The 17,835-nt window shown below is 38.6% G+C and overlaps 1 protein-coding gene across 1 annotated transcript in view; it reads right to left on the bottom strand.

The window, feature by feature from the left end:
- LOC115244154 (neuroligin-1-like) overlaps positions 1-17,835 on the bottom strand; it is a 181,355-nt gene that overhangs the window by 95,534 nt on the left and 67,986 nt on the right. Inside the window, exon 2 of the mRNA XM_029821583.1 lies at positions 3,093-3,145. The gene's annotated coding sequence lies outside the window, so the exon portion shown is untranslated. The remainder of the gene's footprint in view (positions 1-3,092; positions 3,146-17,835) is intronic.

Here is a 17,835-nt window from a genome sequence, read left to right as displayed (position 1 = left end):
CGACAACTCGTCCGCGATGTAAACGGGCAACGACAATCACGAGGGAGGAAAAAGCGAGAGATTGCATTCATATACGAATATGATATTACGTATCAGGACCGCGGCGAGTATGACCAGCGAAACGAAATAACAGCCACGGGAAAGCGCGACAACAAGTAGAACTTTAGCCGTCATAAAGTAGCTTCTGATTATGTACACTAATGAAGTTTCTCGAATACCCGTCTCGCGAGTTAATCGCGGAATACATAGATAATCTAATCGTATAACGAGAATCAAGATTATACTTGTAGCGAATAAACTATGAAACGTAAATGATAATTTTTTCGCCGAATCTTTAATTCGTTGTTAACTCATAAGAATTAACGTAGACATCGTAGACTATAGTGGTAAACCTCCCCCGCCCATGCGTTTATTTTTTAGATATACATAGTAGTACTAAATAATTATCAGCTTATCAGTTTTCTAATATGATGTCTAAATGCATAATACTAAGGAATCCATAATTCGCCTGCTTTTAAAATATCATTAAATCATTAAAATGTAGCGCAAAGTTAGTTTTATATACTTTTATTATAAAATACTTGATGATTTTCCTCAAGAATAATATATAGTATTTGCCCGCTTTTAAAATATCATAACTCTTAATTATAGCCCGAAAGAAAGCTCCATACAAATTTTGAATAAAATCGGAGGTGAAGATCCTAATATTTACCATTGTAGTTAATTTGGAGAGAGTTCACCATAACATTGAGATATACAATAAGAGACTTGTTATTGCCTACATCACATTTTTAGCGACACCTCGCCAGCAATGCAGGAAGACGATCTCTATTTCTCTTCTCTTAGCGCTCGTTTTTATGTCTCGGCGTCTTACTCTCGCGCGTGGGATATAATTGTCCCAGAACAAATGAACCACCGTCTCCTCTTGCTCTACCTTGCCTCGTAAGGAATTAAAAATTTCAGTCGCTCGACCTGACGTCCTGTCGCCCGACAAATTGCCACCGCAATGAACGTGACGGCTCGTACCAAATGCGCCTCTAGCGTGACAAGAAGGAAAGAAAAAAAAAAAAAAAAAAAAGAAAGAAAGAACAGACACTTCGCTAAACGAGACCTTTGACGGAAATTGAAAGGAGGAATTTCGAATTTAAGAGCGACCCCTATGGAATTTCAAATACCTCGCGGCATTCTTCAATGTGCACAACACACGACAAAGATGTCTTGTAATAATCGACAATCCGTGAACCAATTTTTTTTTTATTATTACAGAGAGAAAAAGGAATTTTTTCTTGTTACAACAAAAGACCTGTCTAAATATTTTTAATCGACAAAAGCGCTCTTCAAACCGACGTGGATTAAATGGATGGCGAATGATTACGAAAGCAATTTTTCGATCGATCAATGTAATAATTGTTGATCCTCGAGACTAACGTGGGCGCGTTATGCAAATACGGCTCAATGTCGTATGATATTTTCATGATGCGGATTCAATCGACCGCGCAACTAGCTGCCTGCATGTACGAGGTCGTAATATTGGTTAAACGAGTTGTATGTCATTCGCCGACTGTCCGCGAAATCTGCAAATAATTTCGTGACGCCCTCACGAAAGAATCGCGATAAATCTCGTGCAATTAATGGCATCTTCTGTAGTATTCCGCGTTTATATAATAGACGCCTGCGAGATCGATCGAGGATCTTTATGCGTAATAATACGTATTAATCTTTAATCAGATTTCTTCCTGAGTTATATAGTCCACCAGTATCTGCGATCGAGTTTGTTATCGCACAAAGAGAGAGAGAGAGAGAGAGAAAGAAAGAGAGGGAGAGAAAGAGGGAGAGATATGTAATGTTTTTGATAATCGATTACTACAGCCGAGAATTCTGTCACAACCGTCGATTATCATGTCAATTGTGGATTAAACGGGGGACTCGCGTTATCATAAATGCGGCCCAGGGCCGATCCAATTAACGCTGATCGCCCAACGGCAACGTTTTCGCAAGCGTGCATCATCTCCCCCTTTTATCATCTTCAATTTCGGGTGCGTCAAACGACACGCAGAATATTCCATTTATTTGACACCAATATTTCATGTCGACCAATTTTCCGGGGTTGTATGAAACTAAACTTTTTGTGTCGCGATGTAGTTATTTATAACGACCGCATAAAATATATCGATGTCCCCCGCAAAAAAAAAAAAAGAAAAAAACGGTAAATGGCATGAATCAGAATTTAGAAAATCGTGTATACTCCCGTTCTGATGAACAAAATAATATAACGCGAGAACAATATTCGACAAAATTTCTTCCGCGTAATTCGTGCCACAGTAAATCGCAGCTATTATGAATTTGCCGCATTTTACGCATATGCAATCGTAACTTTTCGCGTTATTAAATTCCGCAATAGGGGAAGGTATTTATATATTTCATCAATTTTTACTGTTGCAGAAATATATTTTAAATGCAAGATTTATTATCGCGTAATACTTGTTATTCTGAGTATCGCTCACAAAAGCGTCCATAATTACCGTCGTTATTAATACCTTTATAATAATCATTGTCCGTTGGAACATTTGCCGATTCCAAATCGCAAATATTTTCGAGTGATTAATTATCCTACGCTTTGCGCGCTCGCAGCGAATCGAAGTCGTTTAATTCACGAGCACTGGGCGTCGACCGAATAGTAGTCGATCGATGGGATCTTTTTTCCCCATTCGAGGCTTAAGTCTTAATCCGTAGATAAGCTTCGCGTACACGTAGAGACACACATTCACGTATATATCCACCGATATACATTTGAATCTCCGCGAGTACGACCAGACTTGGCGTTTGTTTCGAATAAAAAAAAAGGACCGAGCCTAAATTGATGGAAACGCTCCAAAGCTGTTAACGGACTGTTTAATTTTAACGTTCGTAGCTTTACATCGTAATATATCGTCCCGCGATGTAGTTCCGTCGTCCTTAAATTCTCGATTCCCGCTTTTTCATTCGAAACGTTTGCGGATAATTCTTTTTTACGTCGTGTATGTCTTTTTATTTCGTTTCATACAACTGCGAATTTATCAAATCTTTGCAAATTTAATGTTACAAAATCTTACCTTAGGAATCGTGCAGCTTAATACGGTGTGTAATCCGGTACGAGAGAGAGAACCTTTAACAAAAATATAGAAAATATTAATAATTACAATGAATGTTATACAAGACAACTAACTGTGTTAAATAAATGATAATTATCGGATAATCCAAATGCTTTCAGATATTGTAATTGATATAAATTAACGTTAATTATTGTATATATAGAAATTATTTTCATTTGCTAATATTATTATATAATCATCGAAATAATAAATGAATTTCTCTCACCGAAGTCCCAGAATTGAGGCGAAAAAGGATATTAGTTTTGATTTTGGTTCTCTAGTTATAATTCATAAAGGTATAAAACACAATTATGATATGTATACATATATTGTTATATGTATATAATATTTTTTAAACAAAAATAGACGCACGCGCGCGGCGAGACAAAGGAAATTAGTCAACATAAAGTGACACGTATTTTGTTTACATTTTTGTTTGATAAATGTCTATTTTACACCAAATTATGCAACAATTTATCCATTTATAAAATATAACAGGAAGATATTATTTGCATTTCATAAACACACACACACACACACACACACACACGTTAGTAATATTCTGCAAATGCTATAAATAAATCAAAAGAGATGTTTTACAATTAAAATTAATAGTTACATTATATATCGATTTTTACGCGCTATCGATCAATTAACAATACTCAATTAACTTTCTGGTGATAATCACCGTTTTGATATAATTTATATGTTAATAACCAACGCGACAAATTTCGCGTTCCAAGTATAGTAGGAGGATAAAGCGTCGTACAAACGCGTAAATTCAGGCTGTTGACAAAATTACAGCATGCCCGTATATATACATCATCGGAATTTATAAAAGGACTTTCATTCATCAAGATCCTTTTCTTCCGCGACTGCAGGCAGGTCGACGAATGGACAAAAGAGAGGGATGGGAAATATTAATTTATGACCAGGACGAAATTATGCACGCCACTAAATCAGGACCACCGCCTCTTTTGTTCGAAAATTCCGGTCCTGGTCCTGGCGCCTTCAACTGGTAAACCGCCACCACCGTCGAGGAAAGCATCCATCGTCCTTCGCACGAGAGGTCACACGGAACCGCCGCGCCGCCTCTCTTCCTTCTTCCTCGGGAATCCCTCCGGCCGACATTTAGGCTGATTTCAGCACCCACCGGTAATTGACTGTCGACGGGCTCACGTTAAGATTTCGGGCGAATCCGGGCTCCGAGGATCGAAGCTCATTCGTCGTCGAAACTTTGAAACGCTACTCAGAAATGTCAAATATATCGCGCCTCGACAAGAGAGACCGGGAAAAGGAGTCGGCGAGAAAAATCACTTATGTCGCGGGAGGGAGTTGTGCGGATTCCCCCATTTCGGATGTGTATAATTTTTCACGTTCACATGGATCGCTCCACCAAAAATTCCATTTTTTTCTTCTCTTTATGTAGATCCTCTCATTCATGCCGCGAAATGATAAATATGCTATTTTCCGACTAAGGAAAAATATTTTCTACGAACGCGAGATATCTCTCCAAGGATCGCCGGACATTTTCCCCGGGTTTGAGTTTGATGTATTGTTAATGGTATTAGACGCGACTGTTTTTTTTTTCAATTTACCCCGCTATATGTTACAATCAATCTCAAGCATAGGGCTAAAAGTAAGAGTGGTCATTTTTTATAATATTAGTAATTCTTATATTTATAAATGAAATATTTTTCAAAAGAATATGCGATTCTGAAGCCAGAATATAATATTTTCAAATAATCTATATAAAGTAAATTAAATCTTAATACGAAATACACAGGGAATAATTCTTTAAAAAATGTTGCAATCAACTCCGATCTCTCCTATCGTACATTAGGGTGACGAAACAAAATTTGACATCACGCACGATAAGTACTGAATTACGAGTATTCTTTCCCGTCGGAGATTCCCAATCATTTTATGCAAATCCACGGCCAACGGAGAGTTGATGAACAAGCGTCTTTTAATGGTACCGGTATCACCATTATCGAATACATAGCGGATCGTTAAGCTTCCCGAGCCGCTCAGTAAAGAAGATTATACTTCAGCCAGTTAATCTAGTTAGCTCGTATATAAATTGCGCAGAGTTTCATCTGACAATAATGCCGATGAATATAGCATCTGTCCTTATTTTGTACTCTGTGTATATAATTTTTCGTACGTATAATATATTTTTTACAATATCACTAAAAAATGAAATATCGATAAAAAATTTTAAAATAAATAATATTGATATGATATTTAAAATTTGCGTATCATTCTTTTTAGATATTTTCCAACAACACAATCGTTTATCGCATACAAACTGTTGTTACAATATACGTAAAGCTTCAAATCATATGTAATTAGAACTAATTATAAGAACAACTGCGAGATTTCATCCGTTCACCGAGTCTCTTATTGTCGTGGCCCGATTCTCTCCTTAGTAATGTGTTAAGTCAGGTATTATTCTGGCAAAGCCGCATAAATCCCCTCTCTCCCTGGAATACATTACGGTCGGTTGTAATGCGGTGAAGCGGGAATAATGCGATTTGCATAGAATAATTCCGGCGCAATATGCACTCGTTTGGTAGTATCGTCCCTCTTCGACTCGCGCCGCGTTTTTGTCGCCAGTGGAAAAAGAAACGCTTAGTGAGACGCGACGACGATGACGACGACGATCGGGGCTTGGGTTAAGCGGAATCTCGCGAGGCGAAATAATATAAGCATCGTACATCGTGAGCAATGTAAACACACACACATCGATGTAGGTAATGTATTCGATGACACAAGAAGCACGTCGTTCTATCCGAGAATAATTGTCCACCCCTTCTCTATCCCCCTACTACCCCCTTCTCGAGAAACCCTGGCAATATCTTTTATTTATGAGTTCTCCACTCCTGGAGCTCGCGAGTTCGCTGCACTTCTGTGATCCGTTGTTTTTATCCAACATCGATCCGGATTCCCATACACCGTCATCCGCCTCCGGAATTTACCGCCGCTTCTTCATAGCGAGCGTGAAAATTGTTTGCGAGTTTCAACATTAGGGATTTCTTGCTTTGCACAGGAGCAAATTTTCTGTCTCCTCCGCGCATCCTCTCCGGTAAATGTTTAGCATAAATACATAAAGTCCTTGATTTCCGCGCGACGTTTATGTTATAAATATAATATATAAATAATGAAGTAACCCCCCGAGGGCTCCTTCTTAAATATTTATTTGTAAAATAAAATTATATAAAAAAAAATTATTAAAAAATATATTTATATTACGGTATATTAATGCATTGTTAATTATTGCGTGTGCCTTTGATATAAAAAAAAGAACAAATTTATCTGTCAATTTTCACGAGAAAGAGAATTCTTTTTGTCATTTATTATTAGAATATTATAATTCCCGTCTCTTGTTGCATCAGTGTTCAAAAAAGACTGCACGCCCGTCAAATGGATAATATTATTAGCGTTTATTGTTACAGCAACCAAAGAACATTAAAATGAATATTAATGATACACTCATTGCCGGTAAAGTGATAGGCCGATAGAAGCCGCTGCAAAATTTCATGTACAGTGATTGTCGAAAATCATGTTACCAAGAGTAATCGAAATACGATACTCTCTGGAGTAATAAAGCTAAAGCAATTACGCAAACATTAAATATGCATAATGTGACTTCGGATTCGATACTACGTATCGTTACTACGTATGCTTTTTTTTTTTTATCTTTTTGCAAACTAGTGAAATTTTTGCGAGATATTAATCGTCATTCAACGCGTCCGGATAATTTTGTAATGGACGTCAAAATGTTTTCGTATGTTCGAGCGCGCGCGTTTCAATCAGGAATTTTATATTTACGCGGCGCGTCCTACGATTTACTCGTCACCTCGCAATATTCCGAACAAACGGTAGGGAATTCTATTACGGCACATTGTGTATGTTTAATTACTGTGCCGGTTAAATACATGACACTTTATTTTAATATTCGTCTCCCGAGATGGAAATCCGCTTTTTGGGCGAATGTCGGTATCGCATCGTTTAACGGTCTGCCAGTTCTGGCAAATCTAAAAGCAAAAAAAAAAAAAAAAAAAAAAAAAGAAAAGAGAATTTAACAGAACGACAAGAGGAACTGCAATATGTGGAGATCAAAATCGATGGCTATTGAAAAACATAGAGACATGCAGAGTCAAGAATGAAATATTTTTTTTGGATTCAACATCTGACAAGGAAGGAAAAATCTCGGTTAACTTTAACCGATGTTTAATAAGCTTATATAAATTGCGAAAGCGACGCAAAATCGGCCAGTAACTCGGCTTTAATTGGGAAATTAGACCAGCGAAATAGCTCGGAATATTATACAGGTAGGATAGTTTATTCGCGCGTCAGGATATCAGGTAGATGGACGCTTCTTCCCTTAGAAGCAACCGGGAGGAGGCGTGGATGGGTCAGTAATTTATCTCGTATCGCGCCGATTTGAATTACAAATTCGCCGAGATTGCAATTTTACTATACGGTCCGTGCAGACGGTGTTGCGACTATACACACGCGCCTGCGTACATACATCTATTCATTCAAATATACAGGATGTATCAAAAATCGAATAGACTGAAGAAGAAATTAAAGGGAATATCGTCGCAATTTCAAATTCCGAGCAATCGTTGAACGCGGGAAAGCAAATATTATCGATGTGGCAATTAAGAAAAATTGATACTTCGCTGATTTCTGTCTAAAATATATAATTATCGAAATAACATCGAAGAGATTCCAAAGCGATCTCTATATATACGGCGACAAACGGCAAACTTGCTTCGTGGAATTAAGTCCGGACATTAAAAGCGGAGCCCCGGTAAGGGCAATAAGAGATTTACATAGTGAAGTCGGTCGTATTATCGTGCCGTGCGTCCCATAGACCGCGTGCGTGTTATCGCATAGGGTAGGCTGATATTTACATTGCTATTAACATCTAGTGTCCCACGCTGCTGCAGTGTCCACTCGTGCTGACGTAACGTGCAGCGCGAACGCTCGTTAATTCGTTGCTAACAGCTGCGGCAGGACGACGTTTCACATCAATGCCGTTCGCGGTTTTACACGCGTTTTTTCCTCCTTTTTTTCTCATTGCGGTGTAAGTGCAAAAATACCTAAAATACGTAAATTATTCATAGTTCGGCAGATATTTTATTGATATTCTTACTAGAACTCGCGCGCTTTATATCTTTCTAATAGTGTTCATTTATTCCAAATATAATAACTTTGATTTTTTTAAATTTTCCAAGATTCTCGAAAAAGGGACTAAAAAAAGCAGCGATACCTGATCGATCGTAGTCGATAGTATTTTACTGACAGATAAGCTTAAAATAAAATAGACAAAATAAAATAGAACATCGTCTCATTCACCGGCATTTTGGATATCCGAGCTCGAACGGGGAGCGTATCGCTCGCGTTCCGGATACTCCCCATAAATTCATAACTTTTTCACAAAGGGTGCTTTTAACTCTGAGAGTAATTGAATTAGTCGCGTAATTAATTTCCGAGTTCGGCAAACGCGCTGATAACTATCCGAAAAATATGGAGATAGTTTTCATCGAATGAGCGAGAAAACAACAGCGAGGTAAGCGAACGGAGGCGAGCGACGAGCGGGCTCGCACGTACGTGCGTGTTTACGCTCTTATTTACCGCGACGTGTAATGACATAATTGTATTTAGGCGTAATAGTTGCGCTACAATTAGACTCTGCGCGTCGCAGTCAAAATGCGCGTTTACTCTTCACGCATACATACACATTGCAGTCGTAATATCATATACTTTGTATAAAGAGGTGCGAGAGCACATTCATATAACAGCGAAACTTAAATCTTAAACTCCTCTCTCTCTCGCTCTTTTAAGCTTTCAGTAAGCTAGCACGCGACATGAAAACTTGGTGTCAATTGAAACAAGAGAGAATTGACGCATAGTTCAAACTCTCACTTGCTGCACTCGTAAAAAAGAGAGAATTTAATCGTGTAAAATAATGTTAAGCTAAATCTTGGCAACGATATATATCTCTCTTAAAAGGACCATATCAAATAATTGTAATTAATTCTAAATGGAAATTTTTTTTAGAACGAGCGGTCTTTGTCAAAACATAACAAACAAAGTCCCTCTATTGGATATTAAAAAAAAAAAAAAAAAAAAATTAAAAATGCAATGCTTTTGCTTCCCCACGTGTAAAAATGCAATGTCTGTCCTCTCTTCGCCCTCCAGACAGACTTGCATGTACAGGCCTATTATGCGGGTACTTTGGTGCGCATGTTGAGTTACTCAGTGGTATTTAATTCGCCGGCATAATGACGGCACGATGATTGTTATTGCTATTAATAATTCCACGACAACGCAACGGTCTGCGTACTGCCTTGATTTGCAGAGCGGCATTCACGAACGTTGACGAGCTCGCCCGTTAAATTAACATCATAAAAGGGGGCACCGAGTATACCTCTCAATTAAATTACGCGCGACAATTAATTTTGGTGCCGAGGTGTTATTTACCGGGATCTCGAATATTTACGGTCGATATTCTCTCGACAAGGCAAATGATTGTGAAATATCATAACCGCGAGAAACTATGACATTGGACGCGCATCAAGAGTAAATAACGAAAAATTGCGCGGACTGCGCTGCAATTAATATATCGTACGAGCGGACATTGTATCGGGTAACGTATATAACAACCTGAAATTTTTGTCGGTCGGTTTATAACGATTGCAAGGCGGCAACCGTGACATTTTGAATTTCATGTCCGCGGAACATCATATCCTTTTGATAAAAATTTATTAGTTTTTCCATGAAAAGTTTCAATAGGCGCATACACACATACACACACACACACACACACACACAAATATACACATATACATATATATATATATGTGTATATGAATCTGAGATTTATATTAGCGCATATAAATTATGCTCAATCAAGTGGCTTTTGCCGTCGCCCACCGTTAATAATGAGTTATCAATTTGTGCTTAATGGTGTCCCCCCTAAAAAAAAAAAGGAAAAAAAGAAAAACTGCGACGACAGAAGAGAATGGCGCACGATTCATTAATCAAAATTACAAACATGGCGGAAGATGTTTTAAAGCAACTTTTAATTTGCTCGCGCACCGCCGAGGAAGATAAAATCTGCAAAAAGCGCGCGATGCTTTAGGCATTCGCGTTCAAAGAGATAAAAATCTCTTTTGCATATTAATTATCGCAGTATAGGTATCTTCCATTCTATCTATCTTGCGTATATCCGATATAATTATGATTTGTGCGTGTGTGTGTCTGTAACATTCGCGAAATGCGATACTCCGCCTCGTTGGAAAGTCACTTGAAATCTAATATTAATTTTCAACTTGCCACATTGCTCGAGCGTTAATCAAAAGTTTGGCGCAACGGAGCACATTAATATTTTACTAATGAAATATCGCTGATCCGCGTCCCGAAATTGTGAACATCGTACGCTTAATTCTCATCGCGAACCCGTCAGCGCTGGCGTTCCTCTCGTACACTTCCGATTGCGAGCACCTCTCCTCCGGCTCTCGATCCCGCACACTCGTAGCGTACTCGCGAACGCATGATGTCATGTGGACGTGGAGTTTTCGACAATCGATATGTGTCCCATATTTTTCCGGAAAATCTATAAATCGTTCACCTCGTTCACAGAAATAATTTGACGGGCCGTCGAACCGCTTTCATCGACAATCGAGAAGGGCGATCTAAAAATCAATTATTGGAATATCATATTTTTGAAAACTATTTTCGTATTTCCGCTACACTCTTTTTTTTTCTTTTTTTCTTTGCGCGAGAGCCACCGTCGCCATCTCTTCTCTCATTAACCAAGACGTTCCCTGTAATACCTTCATCTAATTTATAGCAGCACGCGCACGAAAGACAGATTATATTTTACAAGACTATCTCGCGCGTATTCTTCCGTTAATGCGCAAAAGCTCTCCTCGCAAAACTAATTTACAAGATACCACGCCGTATTAAAAGTAACTCGGGATCTTCGCTACCTCAAAGCGAAGACGCTCCCTTATGCGAGCTTACGAACGAGGCAGTAGCGTCGTTTCAAAAATTCGCTTCATCTAGTTAAGGACGTCTGTTTTATATTTAACTTCCCTCTATTTATAACTGTAAAAGTACCGAGAAACTAAATCACACAAAACTAATCAACAAATTTCGCAATTTGCAGTAGTATCTCTCTTGTAATAATATAATCATAATAAATATATATTTTACTCCTTTGTGTGCTTTTACTCTAAACAAGTTTCATCTCCTTACAATAATATAATCTTCGTATTAATAATAACGGGCGCGTAGATACAATACACTCAGTTATGCGTAATCACTTCTTCTTTGTTTATTATCATTAATAATGTTATATTATTGTTCAAGTAATATATACTTTAATGCACGCGAGACATGTACTCGCACAAGAGACACGGTACAATAAGATACGTATTGATCGCTCGGATAATCGTATATCCTTAAGATAGTTGTTTAAGTAGAGGTATATAGCGAGCGTGCAATTATATATCTTTCTGATAAAGTACATAATTGAATATAACATGCTGTCTCTCTCTCGCTCTCTTTTTGCTTAAGAAAATAATCAGGATTGAAAAGAATTTCACTGACTCTCCGTAATAAGTTCAGGGGTGCTATTCAATAAGAAAGTGATTTTTTTAGAATAAACAGAGAACGAGAGATCACACACATAAATTATGTGCGAGGAAAGTTAATCTAGAATCTCTAGAGGATGATACGTGGTACACGGTTGGAAAATTTACGTTCTCTTGTTAAAAAATATGCCGATTAAAATTTTTGTGTTAAGCATTTAACACATTTATGTGTTGATTTAACATATTGCTGTTGTATTAATTGAACTCAATAATGTTAAATTATTAAAACAATTGAAATAAAGTGTAAAAATAACACAATGTGCACATATTTTTAATTTTGTACAATAAATATGTTCCGTATTATTAGTGACAGAATTTATTTGTTAAAATTTATAGAAAAAAAATATTGATTTTATTTTATAATAGGCGTGAGAATGATTACAGATCGTCAATAACTTTTTTTCTAAGTTATATATAATTCTATCATTAAAAATATGTTAATTTTACATAAAATGTATTTCAAATTACTATGCATTTATTTTTTGTGTTGAAATATTAACATAATATTAGTGTCATCATTTAACATATCCATGTTATGTTACATTAACACAAAAATTTGTGTAGACCGTTTGGGACATGCGATATATGTTAAATTTAAGCCACATTTTCCAACTGTGTAAAGAAAATTCTTCTAGGATAACGGTCATAAGAGCGTCTCGTATTTTAGACACTTTGCGTCAGCCTCATTTAAAGCAGTGCGGTAAATTGCACTCGTATTGGAATCATTCTCGTGTACGGCTATAAACTGCATTATACTTGTATATTATACAACAGCTGTCTACTGACATTCCCCCGTAAATTGCCCTATCGTTCCGTGATCGGAATTTCGGATCAGAATTCAATCATTCCGGAACGCCAGAAATATATTTTCCGCCCTTGTACATATATACTAGCATAATCGTCACTTTCAGAAATCGCTTTGTCCCCTTTTTACGCCCCTTTGGGCTCTCTTCGATTTCTCTTTTTTTTTCTTTTGTAGAATTTTATAAAAGAATCTTATAAAAGACAGAACTCGGCGCGAAGCAATATATATTAATATTTTCTTTGCAATTTAAATCGTTATATTTTTTACAAAAAAAGATCGCAATAACTTTTACATTGTAAGCAATAAAAAAAGGAATAATTTTTTGCAAAATTATAGGATACAAACGCATGACGCAATCTTGATTGCATCGCAAAGTAGTGCAATAGACCTAGAATTTAGCGTATCAAAAAGCAAGAGAAAGATATATATATCATAAACTGTCGAAATCGCTGTCGTTGGCGAAAGTCGCGCTCGGCATCGCATCGCTACCTTCAGTTCCGCGGAATTAGATCTGACGACGAATCGCAAACGAATGAACGCAAGCTCAGACAATCGCACAAGGCCCACTGACGTGGCCGATCCACGATAGGAATCCGACGTGAAATTCGACAAGCACGATAGTAACAACAGACGCCGATGAAACGTGGAGCAAACGTGGGAGTTTCCTGAAGAGCGTGCTCTTATATGAGCCCGTTCTGAACCCGACCTGACCCGAATCGACCCGATAAAGAGCCCGGGGCAAGTGTTCCTTTGATGCAGTTCCTGAAGAGGTTTTCATCCGCGCAAGCAGAGAGAGAGAGTGATATATATATATATATATATATATATGCGAATACGAATGTCTGAATGTATGGATTCGTGAGGTCTACTAGGATGAACGGTGGTCAATGGCACGGTAGTAATCTCGGGATTTCGCGGTGCCAGATTTGTAATGAGAATCTTGGCAGTTGTAACCGGAACAGCATGCCAGCGATTAAACCTTCCTCAATCTACGCGTGCATTACGTTCGCAAGTCTCTTTTTTTCTTTCTTTCTCTTCTTTATTTAAATTTTAGTCATGTCACACTTATCGGAGGTAAGATAGATAACTCAGGTTTCAAAGAGCCAAGCAATTTCTTCTGTAATAATTGGTCTGTGGAAGCAAAGTGAAACCATGAAAAGAAAATTCCCAAATTGACTTGAATTAGCGCACTTTCGTGATTTCAACTTACATATTTCCGCCAATAGCCGGACGCTGGCAATAGCCCGAATCGCGTTTTCATCGCGATTCTTCTACATCCTCTCTCTCTTTTTTACAAACTCTGGATGGACACTGTTTGGATATATATCGAGAATTCCTCAATGACGGGAGAAATTATTCTTTCTATGAAACGTTATAATACTGTGTTTGGCTATTTAAGAGGTCCTCTGCGTGAAGAGTAAAGTAGTCGAGCAAACTTTGGGACAAGATTTCATTTCTCATGGAAGTCAATTACGCAGCGGGCAGGGTAAAAACCACCCCGTACAATCTTGCCTGCCATCGTCCTCTTTTTCTACCAGTTTTCTCGCGGCTACCGCCTAACAAAGTTTCCACTCGCGCGAACACGCTCGCTCTTGTGCGTGGATTTATTCCTTCATCGCGGCTGGCCTTATCTCTCGCACTTCTTACCTGGACGTTGTCACGCCACTGAGGGGAGCTACAAACTTTTCCATTTCTCGACGAAAGTTTAACGCGGTTATCGTCGACGATCTGCCCCGCCACGTGCACGAAACAGGGGAATTCTATCTGCGCGCGACTGTCGCCGCGAAAATCTGATAACGGCGTCTAGAATTCACGGCCGTTTGTCAAAGCAACAAGAACTACAGCGTACATCCATCAAAGACACTTTTAATTAACTTTTCTCATTCTACCTGTAACAGAGAAAATCTTTCGGCGGATCTTACCTAAAATTTATCAAAACAACATTTTTAAATTAAACGAAATAAGAAGAATTGATATGGAATTTGATAAGATTTCAAATTTAGAATCTATTTTCTCGAAAAGAAATAATGCGAATTTGCTTCTCAATAAGTTACTTTATTTAGGCCGAGGCCGCATCACCATGACTATGCAGAAGGGTCGACAATCGAGTCTGCGAATAATTGATATCGACGGCGCCGGCTTGTCGCGGCCCAATTGACGGTCGAAACGGTAGATACAAAGAGGTGGAGATAAACTTGCCGAAGGACGCGATATTGCCAACCAGAGCACGGAGCAACACGAGGGATACAAGCTCGCTCACTTTCTCTCTCTCTCTCTCTCTCTCTCTCTCTTTTCTTTCGCATCACTAAATGCAGCGAAGATTAACTCTTTCGAGCTTATTGACAATTCAACAGCTTAAACGCTATTTTAACTAAAATGTTGAACCCGAATTAGCGACTATTGAAAATCCGTATCCTTTGTAAGACTCGTCGCAAAATGGTAGACAACCGCATTTCTTGGCCATTACTCTCCTCCTTTCCGCTGCTTGCTTTCTATAGCCTTTTTTTTGCCAGTTGTGGCACGTTGATATAGTAAGTGCCTTTGTTGTGCTCCGGCAGGTGCTTTTCGCTGAAGCACCTCGCCTTTTTTTTCCGAATGCGACCGCATTAATTCGCACAATCGAGAAAACTGAACGAGAAATCTCTCGTCTTTCCGCATCGCGCGCTAACTTAATTAATCGAGGCTTATAGTCGTGCGCTTATTTCAGGGATTGCGAATCAAAAGCTTTTTTCTCGTTTACAGATCGGCTGTTTTGTTGTTATCAAATTGCTTTATCGCGACTTGCCACAATAGACGATGGATGATTGATTCGTTACACCCGCGTCGCATACAATTCGCGCACAAGAGAAAAAAAATTAACGACTCGAATTATTCGGATATTTTGCAGCGCGAAACTGATATTCAAAGTTTCCACGAAGTCACCGTGATGGTCCGTTACTATATGATGGACGCGCAAGCGAATAATCCCGAAAATTTTGGCTAAACGATTGCAATAATCTCGCGCCACAAAATGTAATTGCAAGTGCACATTTATATGTGCGGATAGGAATGTTCGTAGATTTCATCGGCGGTTTTAAATTAATGACACAGTTAGTCGCGAGTTAATTAATAGAACTTTAAGAGCAATGTATGCTTTTATCGTGTGCTTTTATTACACTCCAGTGCAGGTTTTGCTTTAGAATTATTGTCATTTTAACAAAGCATTTCTCTAATATCATAATAATTTGTGTCAATTGATATAAATCGATATAACAACTTTGTTTATACAACTGCTTAAAATTACAATTTAGAAATCGGTTTACTCATAATCCATATATCTTATATTTTGTTAATCACATTTATAAAATTTATTACACACAAAAAAATAGTATAATAATATCTAATACTTTCGTCCACGAATATTACTTTGTAAAATAAATCCTCGAATGATAACATGTATTTAAAAAGATAATCGAGACTTAACAAATGATATCTTATAATTCTCGTTAAAAGTTGATTCGAATATTTCAACAATCGGAGAAATCTTAGAAAGAGGGAGAGAGAGAGAAATAAAGAGAAAGAGAAAGGTTCGGCGATCCGCCCTTACTTCACGAAATTTCGTACGTTGATGCAATCACGGGCGACCGCTTTTGAAGGACCTCGATCTCGTCTCGAATCTCCATATTCCATTTTAATGGTGCTCTCGAGAGCTCGACAGCTGCACATGCCTACGTACTATGTGTATACATAAGTTTATATATATATATATATATATATATTTCTGATCGTAGATTTAATTCGGGCACCGATCTAGGAAGCATTTTCCGCACTTCCATCCTTCCCTCTCCTCTTGCCTGGCGGCAAGGGTAGATGGTGGGATTCGATTCTGGAATTCGACAAGAATGGCAAAGGATATGCTTGGGCATAGGACTCTTAAAAATGATTGGGCGCTATAAAAGCGCCCGTTGCACGGTTACCGGCGATATCGTAGTACCGGAGCTGATGGAATAGAATGGATTTTCTACGTGATATAACCGGCGTCCTTACGGATACTCGACAGGGAAACGAGGAGGAAGGGAGAGAAGGGAGGGAGCAAAAGAAAGAAAGAAAGAGAGAGAGAGAGAGAGAGAGAGAAAGAGAGAAACATAGCCAGACCAGTGTCTTAAGATAAGATTTACATGAGAGCATCAATTGGAAATATTTCTGTAGTTTATAACCGGCTTATAGTCGCGGAAGTACGGCAATTGCGAGTGAGACTCGGGCAATTCCCGGTTATGATGCACGGCGACGTTTCCATCTAGCTGCAGTTTACGTTTTGGATTATAGCTTACGCGTCCCTCCTCTTTTCCCTCCCCTCCCCTCCCCACCCCCTGCCCCTCATTCTCTCGTTTAAATCTGGATTAAGATCTCGAGCTGGCGCACGCGACGTTCTTTTGTTACTTCTCGCCGCTCTTTCACAAAGACTCTGTGAAATTCGGTTGGTTGCGTCTTTCATAAGGAAGAAACATTTACATCATTTTCACAATGCTCCCTACTTAAGAAATAAAGTACGCGAAATCTACGCTGTATATATATATGGAGTTTTAAAATTAATCGCTCAAGGACGTCATTCCCAGAGAGTTTTGCTTTTAAATAAATGTTCTCAAGTTTTGTACGTGTAATAAGACACACGCATACACAGTCAAGTTGATATAGCTATAGGTAATTGCAATATAGCGCGAAGGAGTGCCCTTTCCACTTGTTTTACAAATGCATATATTCCGCGACGTAGTCTGACATTTGGTCAGCACTCGCTAGACGCTAGGCGTGTACAGAACGATAGATCATTTCCGGATGTTATTAAAAAATGTAAACGCGCGAAGAGAGCGGCGACAGTCGAGAATTGTATGCTATACGTTTACAGGAAAGGGAGGAAAGAGGGGGATATGCAGCGATTGAAAGAGTCCCGACCCTCCAATTTTACACAACCGTCATTCCCGAGAAAGTCGCAAGCTGCGATAATACCGCCTGCGTGGTTTCCACGCGGTAATCCTTACGAACGGTTTACAAAGAAACTCGCGGAATGCTGAACCCCCTATTCTTTTCGCGGGTAAATCTGTCACATGCGTCGATGTGTGCGTGTATGTCTGTACGCATGTAGGATATGCGTATGTATATATAGATGTATATAAGTGATGAAATCTCCAGCGTAACGGTTATCGCGAGCATTAACCGGGGTCAAGGATCGGCGTATAGCCCCCCCCCC

This window comes from Formica exsecta, unplaced genomic scaffold, assembly GCF_003651465.1.
Source record: "Formica exsecta isolate Colony F162 unplaced genomic scaffold, ASM365146v1 scaffold80, whole genome shotgun sequence".
Taxonomy (NCBI): domain Eukaryota; kingdom Metazoa; phylum Arthropoda; class Insecta; order Hymenoptera; family Formicidae; genus Formica; species Formica exsecta.
This window is presented reverse-complemented; position numbering and strand designations above follow the sequence as displayed.